The sequence below is a fragment of the Sciurus carolinensis genome, chromosome 9, assembly GCF_902686445.1.
Source record: "Sciurus carolinensis chromosome 9, mSciCar1.2, whole genome shotgun sequence".
Taxonomy (NCBI): Eukaryota; Metazoa; Chordata; class Mammalia; order Rodentia; family Sciuridae; genus Sciurus; species Sciurus carolinensis.
The window spans coordinates 24,694,471-24,715,949 of NC_062221.1; the positions used below are offsets into that span (position 1 = coordinate 24,694,471).

The 21,479-nt window shown below is 36.0% G+C and overlaps 1 protein-coding gene across 6 annotated transcripts in view; it reads right to left on the reverse strand.

Annotated features, from left to right (window-relative positions):
• The window catches only part of Nek11 (NIMA related kinase 11), a 330,359-nt gene that overhangs the window by 177,897 nt on the left and 130,983 nt on the right, over positions 1-21,479 (reverse strand). The window lies entirely within an intron of this gene.

Genomic DNA, 21,479 nt, shown 5'->3' on the forward strand with positions numbered 1-21,479 from the left:
AGGGCTGGGGATGTGACCCACTGGTTAAGTGCCCCTGGGCTCAATCTCTGATATGAAAAGAAAAGAAAGGAAATACTGTACTTCTCATAAATAATGGGTTATTTTTATCTTATGGGCATTAGGTATTATATAACTGGCTGGGTTTCCCTTTTCATGTTATTTTCTTGAAATATTAGAAATAAATATATGATTAACCTTGTATAAAGTTACATTTTATGCAATTTTAAATGTACTCAATATAAAGATATAATAAATACATACATGACAACAAAAATTTATTTGTGGTTGCTCATAAAAATGTACAAGTATAAGAAAATTCAGGATTCACACATTGATAATGTTTTTGTTTCAGTAAATAGTAATAATAGCACTAAACTTTTTCAACTAATTGGTACATTTCACAAAGCACTTTCATATATATCTGAACAGAAATCAAAACTTCCCAGTGAAATAGAATAAATATCCTATTTTTTATAGATAAGGAAATTGCCTCAGAGAAGTTAAATGACATGGCCAAGGTCATACAGGTAGTAAATAATAAAATTGACTCTTGAAATAAGGCATTTTTCTTCCCAAATTCTATATTATTTTAATTGGAAAGAAGGGAAATGTTAGGAGAAATACAAAACATTGACGAAAATTATCTGAAGCTCAATAAATGTTGCAGTCATCTGTAAGACGTATGTGACATACTAGCATACATTTAAATTTTTTATACCCAGAAAAAATTTTCCTTCAAATAAAGATAAAATAATGACATTTTTTGACAAGTGAAAATAGACAGTTTACTGCCAGCAGGAAAGCATTAAAAAGTCCTGAGAGGGAGTTCTTATGTTAAAGAAAAATGATCCCAGACAGACACAAGGAATGCAAGAAGAAATAAAGAACACCCAAAAGACTAATTCTGTGAATATGCATAAATATTAAATCTACAAATGATATTAACTATAGCTTGTGGGGTTTAAAAATTTTACAGAATAAAAATTTGTGACAAAAATAATGCAAAGAACAAGAGAGTAACAAGAAAGTCAAAGTATTTTAAGATCCTTGAATTACTGGGAAAATGGTTAAAGTAATTTTTTTTATTGGACAGCAATAAATCAAGGATGCATATAATATTTCTTAGGGTTATCATCAAAAGAATATAATATATATAGTTTGTTTTATATATATATGTATATAGAACAGATAATTACAAGTTACTAGACAAAAAATCAAAATTGAAACCAAAAAAAAGGAGGAAAGGAGAGAAAAATGAACACAAAAAGAAGTGGGACAGGAGGGGATCCAAGATGGGGAACTAGAAGGAGGCTGCATTCCTTGTCACTGTGATTCAGGGTTCAAGTAAAGGAAATACTGATTCTCTGCAAGACAGCCCTCACTGACCACCAATGCCCTGCTCTGACAGCTACCAACCACTGAGCACCTGCCGTTTGCCTGCAGACCACTCACAGCGCCCACTGTCCATTGTTGCCTGGAAGTCCATTATCAGGGTACTGCAGGTTTGGTTACATGTGGCTATCACTCTCTTAGGACACCAGCCAGGACTTGGGAGTCCAGGGCGAAGGGGCCTACAGGTTTGTCGCCACCACTGCCATCTCAGGGTGGGGCTGCCTCAGTCTGGGGTCACAGGCCAGGGCCTGAGATATATTGTTGGAAAACTACAGGTCTGGTTGCACCTGAGGTCTTCCTGCTGGATGTGCCAGGGGCCACCATCTGGCTGCCTCTTTGCAGGGGCACTCCTTTGTGTGAGTGCATCCCTGGTGGTCTCTCTGCAAGATGGAATGGCATTGAGAACTTGGGACTGCAGCAAGGTAGAGCTTGGGGAATCTAAAGCCCAGGTCTGTCAGATTGGAGAAAACCCAGCTCTCTCTAGCTCAGTGAGTCTTGAGGTGCGTGGGGACTTAACGGGCCAGCTACAACGAGTGGGAAGACTGAAAGAGGGTGTGAGGGCATCTTGCTATCAGTTTGCCCAGCCACCCAGTCCAGCAGCCACCTGGTGAAAGAGGACATCCCTGTCTTGTTCTGGTTTTTAAAGGGAATGGTTTCAGTTTTTCTCCATTAAGAATGATGTTGGCCATGGTCTTAGCACAAATAGCCTTTACAATGTTCAGGTGTGTTCCTACTATCCCTATTTTTTCTAGTGTTTTGAGCATGAAGGGGTGTTGTATTTTGTCGAACGCTTTTTCTGTGTCAATTGAAATAACCATATGGTTCTTATCCTTAAGTCTACTGACATGATGGATTACGTTTATTGATTTACGAATGTTGAACCTCCTTGCATTCCAGGAATGAACCCCACTTGATCGTGGTGCACAATTTTCTTAATATGTTTTTGGATACGGTTTGCCAATATTTTGTTAAGGATCTTTGCATCTATATTCATCAAGGATATTGGTCTATAATTTTCTTTCCTTGATGTGTCTTTTCCTGGTTTGGGTATGAGGGTGATATTTGCTTCATAGAATGAGTTCGGTAGGGTACCCTCCTTTTCTATTTCCTGGAATACTTTGAGAAGTATTGGAATGAGTTCTTCTTTGAAGGTCTTGTAGAACTCAGCTGAGAATCCGTCTGGTCCTGGGCTTTTCTTGGATGGTAGTTTTTTAATGGTTTCTTCTATTTCGTTGCTTGATATTGATCTGTTTAAATCGTATATGTCCTCCTGGTTTAGTTTGGGAGGAGCGTATAGCTCTAGAAATTTGTCAATGTCTTCGGTAGTTTCTATTTTGTTGGAATACAGATTTTCAAAGTAGCTTCTCATTATGTTCTGTATCTCAGTGGTGTCTGTCGTGATATTTCCTTTTTCATCATGTATTTTAGTAATTTGAGTCTTCTCTCTCCTTCTCTTTGTTAGTGTGGCTAAGGGTTTGTCTATTTTGTTGACTTTCTCAAAGAACCAACTTTTTGTTTTGTCAATTTTTTAAATAGTTTCATTTGTTTCAATTTCATTGATTTCAGCTCTGATTTTAATTATTTCCTGTCTTCTACTACTTTTGCTGTTATTCTGTTCTTCTTTTTCTAGGGCTTTGCGCTGTAATGTTAGGACATTAGTTGTTGACTTTTCATTCTTTTCTGAAATGTGCTCCATGCAATGAATTTTCCTCTTAGTATCACTTTCACAGTGTCCCAGAGATTTTGATATGTTGTATCATCGTTCTCATTGACCTCTAAGAATTTTTTAATCTCCTCCCTGATGTTTTTTGTTATCCATTTTTCATTCGATAGCATATTATTTAGTCTCCAAGTGTTGGAGTAATTTCCCTTTTTTATTTTGTCATTGATTTCTACTCTCAGTCCATTATGATCTGATAGAACATACAAATGCATTTCTATACATAAGCAATGAATCCACTGCAGGAGAAATTAGGAAAACAATCCCATTCCTAATAGCCTCAAAAAAAGAAAATACTTGGGAATTGATCTCACAAAAGAAGTGAAAGACCTCTACAATGAAAACTGCAGAACACTAAAGAAAGAAATTGAAGACCTTAGAAGATGGAAAGATCTCCCATCTCTTGGATAGGCAGAATTAATATTGTCAAAATGGCTATACTACCAGAAGTGTTATACAGATTCAATGATATTCTTATTAAAATTCCAATGACATTTTTCATAGAATAACAAAAAGCAATTATGAAATTCATTTGGAAAAATAAGAGACCCAGAATAGCCAATGCAATCCTTATTGAGAAAAGTGAAGCAGGGGGCATCACAATATCAGACCTTAAAGTATAATACAGAGCCATAGTAACAAAAACAGTATGATATTGGTATCAAAATAGACATGTAGACCAATGGTACAAAATAAAAGACACAGAGACAACCCCACATAAATATGGTTATCTCATAGGAGACAAAGGCACCAAAAACATACAATGGAGAAAAGACAGTGTCTTCAAGAAATGGTGCTTGGAAAACTGGAAATTCATATGTGACAAACTGAAATTAAACCTCTATCTCTCATCCTGCACAAAAATCAACTCAGAATGGAGGTAAGATTTAGGCACTAGAATAGAAACCCAGAGCCTAATAAAAGAAAAAGTTGGCCCAAATCTTAATGTCAGCTTAGGACCTGACTTCCCTAACAAGACTCCTAAAGCACAAAAAGTAAAATTAAGAATCAATAAATGGAATGGATCCAAACTAAAAAGTTTCTTCTCACCAAAGGAAACAATCAATAATGAGAATAGAGAGCCTATAGAATGAGAGAAAATCTTTACCACATTACCTCAGATTGAGCATTAATCTCCAGAATTTATAAAGAACTCAAAAAACTTAACATCAAAAAAACAAATAATCCTATCAATAAATGGACTAAGGAACTGAACAGACACCTCAGAGAAGAAGAAATACAATCGATCAACAAACATATGAAAAAATGTTCATCATCTCTAGCAATTAGATAAATGTAAATCAAAACTACTCTAAGATTTCATCTCACTCCAGTCAGAATGGCAATTATCAACAATTCAAGAATACAAACAATAATAAATGTTGGTGAGGATGTGGGGGAAAAGGTACACTCATACATTGCTGGTGTGTCGGGGTTTCGGCCGGACCCCTGGCCCTAGGTGGAGCCTGGCCAAGATGGCGCCTGGCAAGCTGCCAGTGAGGTTGAAAAACTGCTATTCTGCACGTATACAACTAACTTCACCTTGAGGAAGTCTCAGTAATTGGTCAGGGCCTCTGCATGATTCTTGCGTGATTCTTAGGTGCTTCAAGTTATACCCATATACGTCTATCTTCTCCCCACATATCATGAATATTCTAATTAGTTGATATAACCTATATAAGTGACAATAACTTCCCTAAAAGAGGAAGAAATAAAAAGAAGAATCAGCTGTTAATAAGGAAGTTTGCCACCCATCACGTCTCCGGGTCGTTCTTGCTGGCGGGAGCGACAAGTGGTGCTGAACCCCGGGAATCTTACGTGCCGCGGAGAGGTGAGTGAGGTGAGCAACGATCCGTGAAAGTGTGCACCCAGATCTGTCAGTGGACAGGGAAGTTTCCTAGAGACGAGAATATTGTGATTGCGATAAAGTTCCTAGGAACGAGAGGTTAAAGTTTCCTCAAAAAATGGGGAACGAGGTTGCTAGATGTAGAATGGAAGGTCCCTTGAAAGAAATTCTTAAAGCTAACGGCACTTCCTTAAAGACAAACTGCTTGGGCATTTTTAAAGCAGGTAGAGGAGATTTCACCTTGGTTTCTGGAAGAAGGATTGTTAACTATCCCACAGTGGGAACACCCGGGGGAAGATTTAAAGCGCTGTCCGGTAACGCTCCCAGGGACGTTAGCAGTTTGGTCATTAGTCAGAACTTGTTTGCGTTCCCCTCGGGAGGCTTTACAAAAGGCAGTTGCGCAGGGAGAGGAAGTGTTAGAAAAGGTAAAAGAAGAGTCACAAAAGGGCTCTGTTAGCACTCAGTCAGATTCTGATGAGAGCGAAGAGGGACTCTCAGAGATGGAGTTAAATAAAATTAGTAAAGAAACAAAGTGTTCTCAAGCTGGTTCAATTAGTCAACAGGCATTAAGGGAATTGGAGGGCATAGGGCAGCAGCTAGAAGACAAAAAAAAGGCGTTACAAAAAAAAGAGTTACTCAAAAGAGTTGAGCTTACAAAAATATGCAGTGGCGCAGTGGAAAAAAAAAAAAAAAAAAAAGGGAGAAAGTACAAATAAAACCACAAACAGAGCACAAAGAGAAAAATCAGTTTAGGGGAGGGTCCCCCTAGGCAGAGAGCTCAGCAGCTCCATTCCTTAAAAGTAGTAAAAAATAATGTTTTGTGATTTTCTGCATTCAAACCTAACCTGATTTCTCAACCAGGTAAAAAAGGGGTTAAAAAGTAAAGTCCTGGGTGATCCTCCCTCCCCCTGCCACATTGGAATGTAACTACAGCGTCTCAAGGAGAAAAGGGGGGTAACCTAAAGATAAGAAGAAAAGAAGAAAAAAAGTGTCCGTTTTAAATTCCTGGGCCGCTGCATAAAACTGACTTATTCTTCAGGATTCTTGTTTTGTTTTGTTTTTTTTCTTTAATGCTGTATTTTTGAGCTCATAATTTTAATCCTACATACCTAGGTTAATGATTTTATTTTTGATCAGTTCTATTTTTTATTCAACTGAAGTTTTTTAAACAGCTGTTTCATTGCAATGAACATTCACCTATAAATTACAAGGCCTTTGATTTTGTGTTATTTGTATGTCGTACTGTCTGGTGTTATGTCTTATCTGCATCAAAACTGAGCGCTCTTAAAATTAAAATTTAAAAATGGATCCAAATACTTTTATTCACATGATTTAAAAGGGTTCAATTTAAATTGGGTAAACTAATAAAAGTAAAATATTTTTAAAAATAACTTACAAGTCTCCAGGTGGTCAAACTAATGAAATGTTAATGTTAAACAATGTCTAATATCAATTGCTTCTAGGACTTTTCTTCAGCAGGAAAGAGGCAACGGATCCTGTTCAGGACACTTGTCTGATATCTTGGTTTTTATAAAATAAATAAATTGGAGTTAACATGTATGGGATTACTCAAATGTGTTTGTAGAGACGTCTGGTTAATTTACAAAGTTAAAATGCTAATTGTTAAATAACATCAAGTACTCTTAACTCCTCAAATTCCATGGGGTATCATACTTAAACATTATTGGTGTTTTCATAGGTTGGTAAATAAAAGGGTTTAAACTTGCTTTGTGTCATCACTAAACTAAAAACAAGGTTACTAAGAGTTATATCCTAACAAGTGGAATTCTATATATAAAGGGTCCCAAAAGTTTCAACTGTGTTTCAATTAAGAGTACTATAAACAACAAAATATTTAATCTTATTAAAATAGGGTGATTTATCTAAATTCAGAAATTTCATAAGAGTTGTTTCAGAATGTGAACAAAAAGGGGTCAACAAATAGGGAAGAGAAAATAAAAGGTTCTGGGTTTAAAAATGTATTTAATAAAAAGGAAAAGAAAATGTTTCTGGATAAAAAAGTCTGTGTGTAACAAAGGGCAAGTTTCAACAAGTCTGTGTGTAACTAAGTTGGTTGTGTGTATGTAAAACAGCTAAAGCTATTTAAGGTTTTTCCTAAGGTGAAATACTAATGTTCTGATATAAGCCAAAGTTTAATCTATATGGTAAAATGACATGGTAAAATGACAAGGATTTCTTAGAAACACCAATTCATTCTTAACTTTGTGTCTCTTAAGTTTTATTAAAAATAGGGGTTTATACAATTATGGTTAAGCAACTGTTAAAAATTTGTACTACGTTATAAAGTCTAAATTTTTCTTTAAAAACTAAAATTGGTAAGAACCAATTCCTCACTAAAATTAAAATAACTCTAACCACAGATGTACCTTATAACCCACAAAAACAAGGTATTGTTGAACATACACATCTCACCCTCAAAAATGTTCTTTATAAACAAAAAGGGGGAATAGAGGAGACCTTCAGGTCCCCTAAAGATAAACTTTCTCTTTGTCTCTTTGTTTGGGGTTTTTTTTTAACTCTGGGTAATAAGGGTAACCCGGTGCTTTACTGGAGCTGCGGCTCAGTTTGTGTGTTTCCACGGAATAAACTAACTTACTACCTCTTTTTAGTCTCTTAGGAGGAACAGTTCAACTATGTAACAAAACAACTGCTTCTTTCAATTGTACTTTAGATTTGTGCTAAAATGCTTCTAGGTTCCTGCTGGCAGACTTAATGTGTGTTCCTACCTTCCTACCAGTCCCAGTCTCTGTTACAGATGCAAAATTGCCAGTGTTACTATCAAGAAACAGGAGAGAATTTGACATCACAGCGGCTATGGTCACTGCAATAGTGGTTTCTGCAACAGCAGCACTAGCAACTGCCATACCTACAACAACAGCAGTCAATCACTTGGCCGAAAATATAGCTGCAGCCTTACAGACTGAAGAGACCCTAAACCAACATCTAACAGCAGGCATACTCCTTATGAACCAGCGAGTGGACTTACTTCAAGAACAAATGGACATTTTACAGGAACTGTTAAACGTGGGATGTATTTATCATCTGGCGGGACTGTGCGTTACACCTGTAGCTTACCATAACTTCAGCTATGCAGCAAACTTGTCTAGAATCTTGTCTGCTCAGCTACAAACAAACTGGTCTTACGAATTTGATAATCTTACTGCTATTCTTAGATCTCAAATTGTTAGTCTCAATGCTACTAGAGTTAATGTAGCCCCTATGTCCGAAGTGCTAAGTTGGCTATCCTCCTCTTTCAGCTTTGTAAGCAATGGGCAGGTATGGGAGCCTTTTGTATGTTCATGGTTATTACTGTTATCTTCCTCACACGCCTTATCATGCGCATGCGCCGAGATCAAGTTAGAGATCGTATCATCTTCCATCAGGCCATGGCTGCCCTAGAGGCCGGCAGCTCCCCACAAGTGTGGCTCGCGAGGCTGGACCATTGACCAGACGGGTAAGGTAGTAGGTAACGCCGTACCAACCTAAGACAGGAGCTGTAGCATGCTCTACAGTTATCTGATGACGGGTAAGGACGGTAGTTGACCACTCCGCCTAAGACAGGCTTGGTCCCGAGCTTTTCTTTTAAAAGAAAAAAGGGGGAACTGTCGGGGTTTCGGCCGGACCCCTGGCCCTAGGTGGAGCCTGGCCAAGATGGCGCCTGGCAAGCTGCCAGTGAGGTTGAAAAACTGCTATTCTGCACGTATACAACTAACTTCACCTTGAGGAAGTCTCAGTAATTGGTCAGGGCCTCTGCATGATTCTTGCGTGATTCTTAGGTGCTTCAAGTTATACCCATATACGTCTATCTTCTCCCCACATATCATGAATATTCTAATTAGTTGATATAACCTATATAAGTGACAATAACTTCCCTAAAAGAGGAAGAAATAAAAAGAAGAATCAGCTGTTAATAAGGAAGTTTGCCACCCATCACGTCTCTGGGTCGTTCTTGCTGGCGGGAGCGACACTGGTGGGACTGCAGATTGGTGCAACTACTATGGAAAGCAGTATGGAGATTCCTCAGAAAACCTGGGATGGAACTACCATTTGACCCAGCTATTCCACTCCTTGGTTTATACCCAAAGGACTTAAAATCATCATACTACACTGACGCAACCACATCAACATTTATAGCAGCTCAATTCACAATAGCTTAAGTATGGAACCAACCTAGATTCCCTTCAACAGATAAATGGATAAAGAAAATGTAGTACATATACACAACAGAATATTACTCAGCCTTAAAGAAGAATGAGATTATGACATTTGTAGGTAAATGGATGGAACTAGAGAATATCATGCTAAGTGAAATAAACCAATCCCCCAAAACCAAAGGTGGAATGTTTTCTCTGATTAGCAGATGCTGATCCATGCAGGGGGGCTGTAAGGAAGAATGAAGGAACTTTGGATTGTGCAGAGGGGAGTGAGGGGAGGAGTGGGGCAGTGAGGATGGAAAGGGTGATGGAATGAGACATACATTATTACCCTATATAAATGTATGACTACACTACTGGTGTGACTTAGCATCATGTACAACCAGAGGAATGAGCATTTATGCTCCATTTGTGTACAATGTGTCAAAATGTATTCTACTGTCATGTATAACTAATTAGAACAAATTTAAAAAAAAATCTCAACAAAGGAATACAAGAAATATAAAAATACAAGGCAACACAACAGCCCGTAGTGTTTATAATTCCCTATAAACTAATTCCAAAGACAGCAAAGTGGATGAAATGCTAGACAAATAATTTAAAAAAATGATTATAAAAAAGTTCAATTAATTCTAAGAAGAGATCAATAAACAGCAGAAGCAATTAAAGAAGACAAGTCAGGAAATGAAAGAGTAATTCAATAAAGAGAATCTCTGAAAAAGAACCAAACAAAAATCTTGGAAAGGTGATCCGAGATGGCAGACTAGAGGGTGACTGCATCTCCAGTCGCTCCAGAACCCAAGATTCAAGAAGGGGAAGCATTGAGAGACTCGGACTAAGATAGAGCCATGGGGTGAGTCTCCCCCACCGGGTGAAGCTCAGCCTGGAGGGCAGGCCCGGATAGGGGTGGCTTATCAGAGCAGGGCAGGGCAGCTAGAGTCTTCCCCAGGCAGCCCTGCGCACTCTGGCGGTGGGCTGCTCCCACACGACCAGCTTCTCGGAGCAGGCCCCCCAGTGAGAGCCTTTCCACACAGAGCCAGCTCCAAGCCTTGAACCAGTAGCGGGCTAGGGGCAGCTTTCTTTGGAAGCACTGCATTATCAAGTTCTTCCAAGACTTCAGGCTACTGAAGGCTGGAAGGTGATACACTGGAAATCTACAGGGACACTATAAGCCAATAGAGGAAATCTGCAATATCTCAGGGTCCCACTGACATCTGACCAATATGAGAAAACAAGGGAAGAAAATGTCCCAAACAAACCTAGATACTATATCAATAAAACCCAATGTCAGTACAGCAGAAGAAATGTCAGAAAGGGAGTTCAGAATGTACATAATTAAAACAATCAGGGAAGCAAACAAGGAGATGAAAGAGCAAATGCAGGCACTGAATGATGAGATGAAAGAGCAAATGCAGCATTAAGTGATCGCACCAATCAACAGTTAAAAGAGCAAATACAGGAAGCAAAAGATCATTTCAATAAAGAGTGATACTGAAACAAAAAACCAAACAAACAGAAATCCTTGAAATGAAGGAAACAATAAACCAAGTTAAAAACTCCATAGAAAGCATAGCCAATAGGATAGAACACCTGAAGACAGAACCTCAGAAATTGAAGACAAAATATTTAATCTTGAAACAAAGTTGAACAAACAGAGAAGATGATAAGAAATCATGAACAGAATCTACAAGAATTATGGGATATCATGAAAAGGCCAAATTTAAGAATTACTGGGATTAAGGAAGGCTTACAGAAACAAACCAAAGGAATGAACAATCTATTCAATGAAATAATATCAAAAAATTTCCCAGATCTGAAGAATGAATGGAAAACTAAGTACAAGAGGCTTATAGGACTCCAAATACACAAAATTACAACAGACCCACACCAAGGCACATTATTATGAAAATACCTAACATACAAAATAAAGACAGAATTTTAAAGGCCGCGAGAGAAAAGAATCAAATTACATTCAGGGGGAAACCAATAAGAATATCAGCAGATTTTTCATCCAGACCCTAAAAGCTAGAAGGGCCTGGAGCAACATTTACCAAGCCCTAAAAGAAAACGGATGCCAACCAAGAATCTTATACCCAGCAAAACTTACTTTCAGATTTGACGACGAAATAAGATCCTTCTATGATAAACAAAAGCTAAAGGAATTTACAAAAAGAAAGCCAGCATTACAGAACATTCTCAGCAAAATATTCCATGAGGAAGAGATGAAAAACAACGATGCAAATCAGCAATGGGAGGAACTAGCCTAAAGGAATAGCCAAATAAAGGAGAAACCAAATCATGTCAAAAAACAAATACGAGTCAAATGACTGGGAATACAAATCATATCACAATAATTACCCTGAATGTCAATGGCCTGAACTCATCAATCAAAAGACATAGACTGGCAGATTGGATTAAAAAGAAAAATCCAACAATATGCTGCCTGCAAGAGACTCATCTCAAAGAAAGAGATACCCACATAGTAAAGGTGAAAGGATGGGGAAAAACATAACATGCACACGACACAGCAAAAAAGCTGGAGTATCCATCCTCATTGCAGATAATGTGGACTTCAAGCAAAGTTAGTCAGAAGGGATAAAGAAGGACATTACATGCTGCTTAAGGGAAGCATAAATCAGCAAGACATAACAATCATAAATATCTATGCCCTGAACATTGGCTCATCCATGTACATCAAACAAATCCTTCTCAATTCCAGAAATCAAATAGACCACAACACAATAATACTAGGAGATATTAACACATCTCTCTCACCACTGGATAGATCTTCCAAACAAAAATTGAATAAAGAAACCATAGATCTCAATAACACAATCAACAATTTAGACTTAACGGACAGAAATAGAATATACCATCCAACAAAGAACGAATACACTTTCTTCTCAGCAGCACGTGAATCCTTCTCTAAAATAGACCATATTTTATGCCACAAAGCTACTGTTAGCAAATACAAGAAGATAGAGATACTACCTTGTATTCTATCAGATCATAATGGATTGAAATTAGAAATAAATGACAGAATAAAAAACAGAAACTTCTCCAATACCTGGAGATTAAATAATACACTATTATATGATGAATGGATAACAGAAGACATCAGGAGGGAAATAAAAAAATTCTTAGAAGTAAACAAGAACAAAGACACATCATATCAAAATCTCTGGGACACTATGAAAGCAGTACTTAGAGGAAGATTTATTTCATGGGGTGCATTGAACAAAAGAAGTAGAAATCAGCAAATAAACGACCTAACACTACAGCTCAAAGCCCTAGAAAAAAAAGAGCAGACCAACACCAAAAGTAGTAGAAGACAGGAAATAGTTAAACTCAGAGCTGAAATCAACGAAATTGAAACAAAAGAAACAATCAAAAAAATTAACAAAATAAATGGTTCCTTGAAAAAATAAACAAAATTGATAAACCCTTAGCCACACTAACAAAGAGAAAGAGGGAGAAAACTCAAATTACTAAAATTTGGAATGAACAAGGAAACATCACAACAGACACGAATGAAATACAAAACATAATTAGAAGCTATTTTGAAAATCTATACTCCAACAAAACAGAAAACCTCGAAGACATCAACAAGTTTCTAGAGACATATGAATTGCCTAAACTGAACGAGGAGGACATACACAACTTAAATAAATAAATCTCAAGCAATGAAATAGAAGAGGTCATCAAAAGCCTACCAACAAAGAAAAGTCCGGGACCAGATGGGCTCTCAGCCAATTTCTACAAAACATTTAAAGAAGAGCTCATTCCAATACTCCTCAAAGTATTCCATGAAATAGGAGAGGAGGGAACCCTCCCAAACTCATTCTATGAAGCCAATATCACCCTGATACCTAAACCAGACAGAGACACATCAAGGAAAGAAAATTTCAGACCAATATCCTTAATGAACATTGACGCAAAAATTCTAAACAAAATTTTAGCAAATCGCATACAAAAATATATTAAAAAGATAGTGCACCACGATCAAGTGGGTTTTATCCCAGGGATGCAAGGTTGGTTCAACATCCAGAAATCATTAAATTTCATTCACCATATCAACAGATTTAAAGTTAAGAATCACATGATTATTTCAATAGATGCAGAAAAAGCATTCGATAAAATACAGCATCCCTTCATGCTCAAAACACTAGAAAAAACTGGGGTAGTGGGAACATTCCTTAACATTGTAAAGGCCATCTATGCTAAGCCCATGGCCAATATCATTCTAAATGGTGAAAAACTGAATATATTCCCCCTAAAAACTGGAACAAGGCAGGGATGCCCTCTTTCACCACTTCTATTCAACATCATCCTTGAGACTCTAGCCAGAGCAATTAGACAAACCAAAGAAATTAAAGGGATACGAATTGGAAAAGAAGAACTCAAACTATGCCTGTTCGCTGATGACATGATTATATATTTAGAGGAACCTGGAAATTCCACCAGAAAACTTTTAGAACTCATAAGTGAATTCAGTAAAGTAGCAAGTTACAAGATCAATGCTCATAAATCCAATGTATTTTTATACATAAGTGATGAATCTTCAGAAAGAGAAATTAGGAAAACTACCCCATTCACAATAGCATAAAAAAAATAAAATACTTGGGAATCAATCTCACAAAAGAGGTGAAAGACCTCTACATTGAGAACTGCAGAACACTAAAGAAAGAAATTAAAGAAAACCTTAGAAGATGGAAAGATCTCCCATGTTCTTGGAGAGGCAGAATTAATATTGTCAAAATGGCCATACTACCAAAAGTGCTATACAGATTCAATGCAATTTCAATTAAAATCCCAATGATGTACCTTACAGAAATAGAGCAAGCAATCATGAAATTCATCTGGAAGAATAAGAAACCCAGAATAGCTAAAGCAATCCTTAGCAGAAAGAGTGAAGCAGGGGGTATCGCAATACCAGATCTTCAACTCTACTACAAAGCAATAGTAACAAAACGGCATGGTATTGGTACCAAAATAGAAAGGTGGATCAATGGTACAGAATAGAGGACACGGACACAAACCCAAATAAATACAATTTTCTCATACTAGACAAAGGGCCAAAAATATGCAATGGAGAAAAGATAGCCTCTTCAACAAATGGTGCTGGGAGAATTGGAAATCCATATGCAACAGAATGAAACTAAACCCATATCTCTCACCATGCATGAAACTAAACTCAAAATGGATTAAGGACCTCGGAATCAGACCAGAGACCTTGCATCTTATAGAAGAAAAAGTAGGTCCAGAGCTTCAACATGTCAGCTTAGGACCAGACTTCCTCAACAGGACTCCCATAGCACAAGAAATAAAAGCAAGAATCAACAACTGGGATAGATTCAAACTAAAAAGCTTTCTCTCAGCAAAGGAAACTATCAGCAATGCGAAGAAAGAGCCTACAGAGTGGGAGAAAATCTTTGCCAATCATACTTCAGATAGAGCACTAATCTCCAGAATCTATAAAGAACTCAAAAAACTCTACACCAAGAATGCAAATAATCCAATCGACAAATGGGCTAAGGAAATGAAAAGATACTTCACAGAAGAAGATCTGCAAGCAATCAACAAACATATGGAAAAATGTTCAACATCTCTAGTAATAAGAGAAATGCAAATCAAAACCACCCTAAGATTCCATCTCACCTCAATTAGAATGGCGATTATCAAGAATACAAGCAACAACAGGTGTTGGCGAGGATGTGGGGAGAAAGGTACACTCATACATTGCTGGTGGGGTTGCAAATTAGTGCAGCCACTCTGGAAAGCAGTATGGAGATTCCTCAGAAAACTTGGAATGGACCCACCATTTGACCCAGCCATCCCACTCCTTGGCCTATACCCAAAGGACTTAAAATCAGCATACTCCAGAGATACAGCCTCATCAATGTTCATTGCTGCTGAATTCACCATAGCCAGTTGTGGAACCAACCTAGATGCCCTTCAGTTGATGAATGGATAAAGAAACTGTGGTATATATATATACAATGGAATATTACTCCGTCATGAAGAATGATAAAATTATGACATTTGTAGGCAAATGGATGAAATTGGAGAATATTATGCTAAGTGAGATAAGCCAATCTCAAAAAACTAAAGGACGAATGATCTTGTTGAGAAGCGGATGAGGACATATAATGGGGGGTGGGAGGGGCTAGTGTTAGTGTTAGGGTTAGGTTAGGGTTAGGGATAAGGAGTGTGGTAAGAAAGGACTGTATAGAGGGAAAAGAGGGGTTGGGGGTGTGTGGGGGGGAGGAAAAAAATAACAGAATGAATCAAACAACATTACCCTATGTAAATTTATGATTACACAAATGGTATGCCTTGACTCCATATATAAATAAACAACATGTATCCCATTTGTTTACAATAAAAAAAAATCTTGGAAAGAAAAGCTCAATAAGTCAGATTAAAACTCAGTTGAATGCCTCATAGACAATCTAGATCAAGTAAAAGAAAGAATATCAGGGCTTGAAGACAAGATTGAAGAATTATCACATTCAGAAAGTAATAAAAAAAATAAGAAAGAATGGAGAGAACATACACATTCTCTTGGATACCATTTTAAAACTAAACATATGCATAACTGGAACAGATGAGGAAGAATAGCTATAAGCTAATGTCATGAAAACCTTTTCAGTAAAATAACAGAAACCTCTCCAAATTTTGAGAAAGACCAAGACATCCAGGTATAAAAGACATTTGGAATCCCAAAAGGACCAGAAAAGAACCTCAGTACAATGTATTGTAGTTAAACTACCAAAAATACAAATCAAAGAAAGTATACTTTAAAATGCAAGAGAGAAGTGCCCAATTATAAAGGTAAACCCATCAGAATAACAGCTTTCTCAGCAGAAGCTCTGAAGACCAGGAGAACATGGAATAATATATTTCAAATCCTTAAGGAAAATAACTGCCAACCAAAACTACTATATCTAGCAGAATTATATCCTTCAGAATCAAAGAAGAAATAAAAATCCTATGATAAGTGCAAATAAAAGAAATTCATGACCACTAAATCAGCATTACAGAAGATACTTAAAGGAATTCTATACCCAGAAGAGGAAGCAAAGATAGGTCTCACTATGAGTAGGTAAGCAAATGAGAATTAAGAATTAACTTGATGTCTGTCTCATTCCACCATTTTTCATACCACCTCCCTCTCATTTCCCTCTATGTAATCTAAAGTTCCTCTGTTCTTCTTTCACCCCCTCAGCCCCCATCCCCATTATATATCATTATCCACTTATCAGGGAAAACATTCAGCCTTTGGTTTTTTGGTACTGGCTTATTTCACTTAGTATGATATTCTCCAGTTCCATCCATTTATCGGCAAATGCCATAATATTATACATGTATGATTACATGAATGGTATGAATCTACATTGTACACAACCAGAGAAGCGAAATGATGTACCCCATTTGTGTACAATGAATCAAAATGCAGTCTGTAAAAATAAAAATAAATAAATAAATAAATAAAACCTGAAGGATACTTTATCATCCCATTTTTCTTCCATAGAGATAATGTCTATTCACTGTTGCTATCTCGGCTTAATATATATTTCTATCTCTATAATTTATAATGGACAATTGCAAAATATAGTGGACAGTTACATAAATTATAAGTCGTCCTCCCTCAGGATTTCCTTGAGAAGAGAAAACAAATATCAACCTTCTTCATTTGTTAGTTTTACAATATCGATGAAATAGCAGGTTATCAAAATTATTTTTCAAATAAATGAATTACTTGCAGAAGACAGATAATTCTTCATTCTAAATTTTCTTCAATAAGAAAAATAAAAATATTCCATCCAAAAAAAAAACAAAAAAAGAATTAGTTTGATTAATTTAGTAACCCATCAAGTTTCTCAGATGAATAAGGGGAAAAAACACCAAACATAAATTACTCAAAACAACCAGAAGAAAAACAACAAAATGACAGGAACAAGTACATGCCTTTCAATAATAACCCTAAGTATAAGTAGTCTTGATTTTTCAAATAAAAGGTGAAAACTGGCTGACTGGATTAAAAACAAAACCTGACAATAGGCCACTTGCAAGAAACTCACCTCACTGGCAAAGACATACACGGATCAAAAGTGAAAGGATGGAAAACTACATTCTAAGCAATAGAATTAAAAGCAAGCAGGAGGGGCTGGGGTTGTGGCTCAGTGGTAGAGCTTGACTAGCACGTGTGAGGCACTGGGTTCGATTCTCAGCACTGCATATAAATAAATAAATAAATAAATAAAGGTCCATTGACAACTAAAAAAATATTTTTTAAAAAAGCAAGCAGGAGTAATATACTCATAACTGACAAAACAGACTGTAAGCAAAATTAAGAAGAGATAAAGAAGGTTACTATATATTCATAAAGGGAGCAATTCCTCAAGAAGACATAACAATTACCCATACCTATGTACCAAATGTCAGCACATCCACTTTTATAAAACAAACACTAATGGACGTAAAGGAAGAGGCAGATTATAATAAAACAATGGGGGGGGACTTCAATATTCCACTCTCACCAACAGATAGATCATTCACATAAAAATCAACCAAGAAGTATCAGTTAAATTACACTATAGATCAAATGGATTTACAAACATCGACAAAGTATTCCATCCAACAGCTACAGAATACACATTATTTCATCAACACATGGAACTTTTCCAAAATATATCATTAGGCCATAAGACAAGTCTTAACAAATTTTTAAAAAACTGAATTGTTATTTTGTATCTTATCAGGTCATAATGGAATGAAACTAGAAATCAATAGCATGAGATATTTAAAAATTATACAAACACATTGAAATTGAAAAATATACCTTTTTTCTGACATTGGAGATTGAACTTAGGACTTTAGGCATGCTAGCTAAGTACTCTACCACTGAGCTATACACTCAGCCTAAACAATACACTTTTGAACAATCAGTCATTGAAAAAAATCAGGGAGGTGGGTGTTGATAAAAACACTCTACAATCAAAGAAAAATTGCAAGACAAGGCTGAGAATGTAGCTCAGTGGTAGAGCACTTGCCTAGCAATGTGCGAGGCCCTGGGTTCAATCCCCAGCAATCCCCCCTGCCCCACCCAAAAAAGCTGAAAATGGAAACAGAAAATAGCAGAAGCTGTAGTGAAAGCAGTATTCAGAGAAAAGTTTATAGCTATGAGTGCCTACATTAAAAAAAAAAAAAAAAAAAAAACAGCAGGGAGATTTCAAATAACTAATAATGCATTCAAGGACTACAAAAAATAGGAATATCCAAAGCCAGACCAATAGACAGAAAGAAGTAATAAAGATCAGATCAGAAATTAATGAAATAGAGACTAAAAGAACAATATAAAGGATCAATGAAGCAAAGAATTGGTTCTTTGAAAAGATAAACAGAACCAACAAACTTTTTTTTCTTTTTTGGGGTATTGAGGATTTTGACAAACCTTTAACCAAACTATGCAAAAGAGAAAGACCAAATAGATAAAATCAGAGGCAAAAAAAGAGGGTATATTATAATAGATACCCTGAAATTCTTAGGATTATTGGTGAATATTTTGAAAAATTATATGACAATAAATTGGAAAATAAAGAAGAAATGGATATAGTTTTAAACACAAATGACTGACCAAAACTTAACCAAGAGGATATAAAAACTTAAATAGATCAATAACAAGCAAGAAGATTGAAGCAATAATTTTAAAAATTCCAACCAAGGAAAATACAGACAGATTCACTGCTGAATTCTATACCAGAAGACTTAATGCCAATGTTCCTCATACTATTCTATAAAATAGAAAGGGAAGGAATCTTTCCAAATTCATTCTACAAAACCAGTATTACCCTGAAACAAAAACCAGATAAGAACACAACAAAATAAAAATCTATAGACCAATATTCTTGACCAAAATAGATGCAAAAATCCTCAATAAAATATTTGCAAATAAAATTCAACAGTACATTTTTTTAAAAAATCATACATCATGATCATCTTGGAATCATTTCAGGAATGCAAGGATGGTTCAATATATACAAATCAGTAAGCATAATAAAACATACAAATGAGAGCAACAAAAAAAAATCACATGATCATCTCAATAGATGCAAAAAAATTTTTGAAAAACATTCATCATCACTTCAAAATAAGATTCCTGAATAAGTCAGATATAGGTGGCTTGTGTCTCAACATAAAGGCTATAGAAGACAAATCTATAGCCAACCTCATACTGGGGAAAAACCGAAAGCATTTTCTCTAAGATCAAGAACAAGACAAGGGTGTCTACTCACCACTCTTATTCAGTAAAACACTTGAAATTTTAACCAGAGTAATTAGGCAAGAGGAATAAAAAAATGAACATAAGTAGGAAATGAAAAAGTCAAATTATTCATATTTGCAGGAATTCCTCTCCACTTAGAAAAGTGCAAAGACTCAGAACTCACAAATTCAGCAAAGCAGAAGGATACAAAATCAGCATACCAAATGAATCACTTTTCTATAGACTAATAGTGAAGTCATTAAGAAAGGTATCAGGAAACCAATCCTAATCACAACAGTCTCAAGCAAAAACAAAAACAAAGAAACCATAAGAATAAACTGAAGAAGGGAAGTGAAAGACCTCCACAATGAAAATTACAAAACACTGAGGAAATAAAATGATGAAGATACTAAAAGATGGCAAAACCTCCTATGTTCATAGTTAATATTATTAAAATGGCCATACTACTGAGAGTGATCTACACTATCAAAATGCCAATGCCATTAAAATATCTTAAAATTCATATGGAAGCACAAAGACCCCACAGCAATCCTGAGAAAGAAAATAGGTGTCACAATGCCTGATTTCAAAATATGATACAGAGCCATACTAACAAAGCAACACAGTATTGGCATAAAATAGATGTAACAGCCAATGGGATAGACTAGAGAACCCAGAAATAAACCCACACAGCTACAGCTAATTGGTTATCATGGAAAATACACACTGGATACAACCAGGGAGAAGCTACACTTGCCCAATTTCAAAAAATCACTAGAATACCTTTGTGTACATAGTAGACTTACAGGTTGAACTGTATCTGAACATATTACTCTATGTTTCAGTAGGCAAATCTCACTAGTACTTCTTAAAGTTAAGCCTTGTTCCTTGCCATAATAAAAAAAAGTCCATTCTGTTAATACACATAAACACACACTGGAGAAAAAGCCTCTTTAACAAATGATGCTTGGAAAAGTAGATAACACATGTAGAAGATTGAGACTATCTCTCAACCTGTATAAAAATTAACTCAAAATGGATCAAAGACCTGAGACTTTCAAACTACTAGAAGAAAACAGAGAAAACACTTAAAGACATTGGCCCAGACAACAATTTCCCAAATGGAACTCCAAAACCTCAGGAAGCAAAGGCAGGGATTGACAAATAGGATTACATCAAACTTAAAGAATTTTTTTCACAACAAATGAAATAAACAATGGAGTGAAAAGACAATCTACAGAATGGGAGAATGCCAGCTATTCATTTAACAGAGGCTTAATATCCAGAATATGCAAAGAACTCAAAAAACTTAACAGCAAAAGAACAATTAACTCAATCAAAAAGTAGGCAAATGATCTGAACAAACACTTCCTGAAGAAGTAAAAATAGTCACTAAATATATAAGAAAAATGCTCAAGATCTTTAGCCATCCATCTCACCCCTGTCAGAAAGGTTATTATAAAAAAAAATAACAAATTCTAGCAAGGATGTGGAAAAAAGGAACCCTTATACACTGTTGGTGAGAATGTAAATTAGTATAGCCACCATGGAAAATGGTATAAACGTTCCTCAAAACACTAAACTTAGAACTACTATATGATCTAACCATACTACTCCTAGGTATTTATCCAAATGAATGGTTAAAGAAAATATTTTTAAGCCACAAAGAAGAACAAAATTATGTCACTCAAAGGAAAATGAATGGAACTGGAGGACATCATGATAATTCAGACACAGAAAGACAAGTATTGAATGTTTTTATCTCAGATGTGAAAACGTAAAACAATTTAAAAAGGTGACCTGGAAGTAGAAGAGGGACTATCAGAGAAAAGGAAGGAACAAGGAAGAGGAAAGGTGAGTCTCTTGCAGGCAACATATTGTTGGATTTTCTTTTTAATCCAATCTGCCAGTCTATGTCTTCTGATTGATGAATTCAGGCCATTAACATTCAGGGTTATTATTGAGATATGATTTGTATTCCTGGTCATTTGACTCATTTACTTTATTTTATTTATTTATTTATTTTTTGACACGACTTGGTTTCTCCTTTATTTGACAGTTCCCTTAGGATAATTCCTC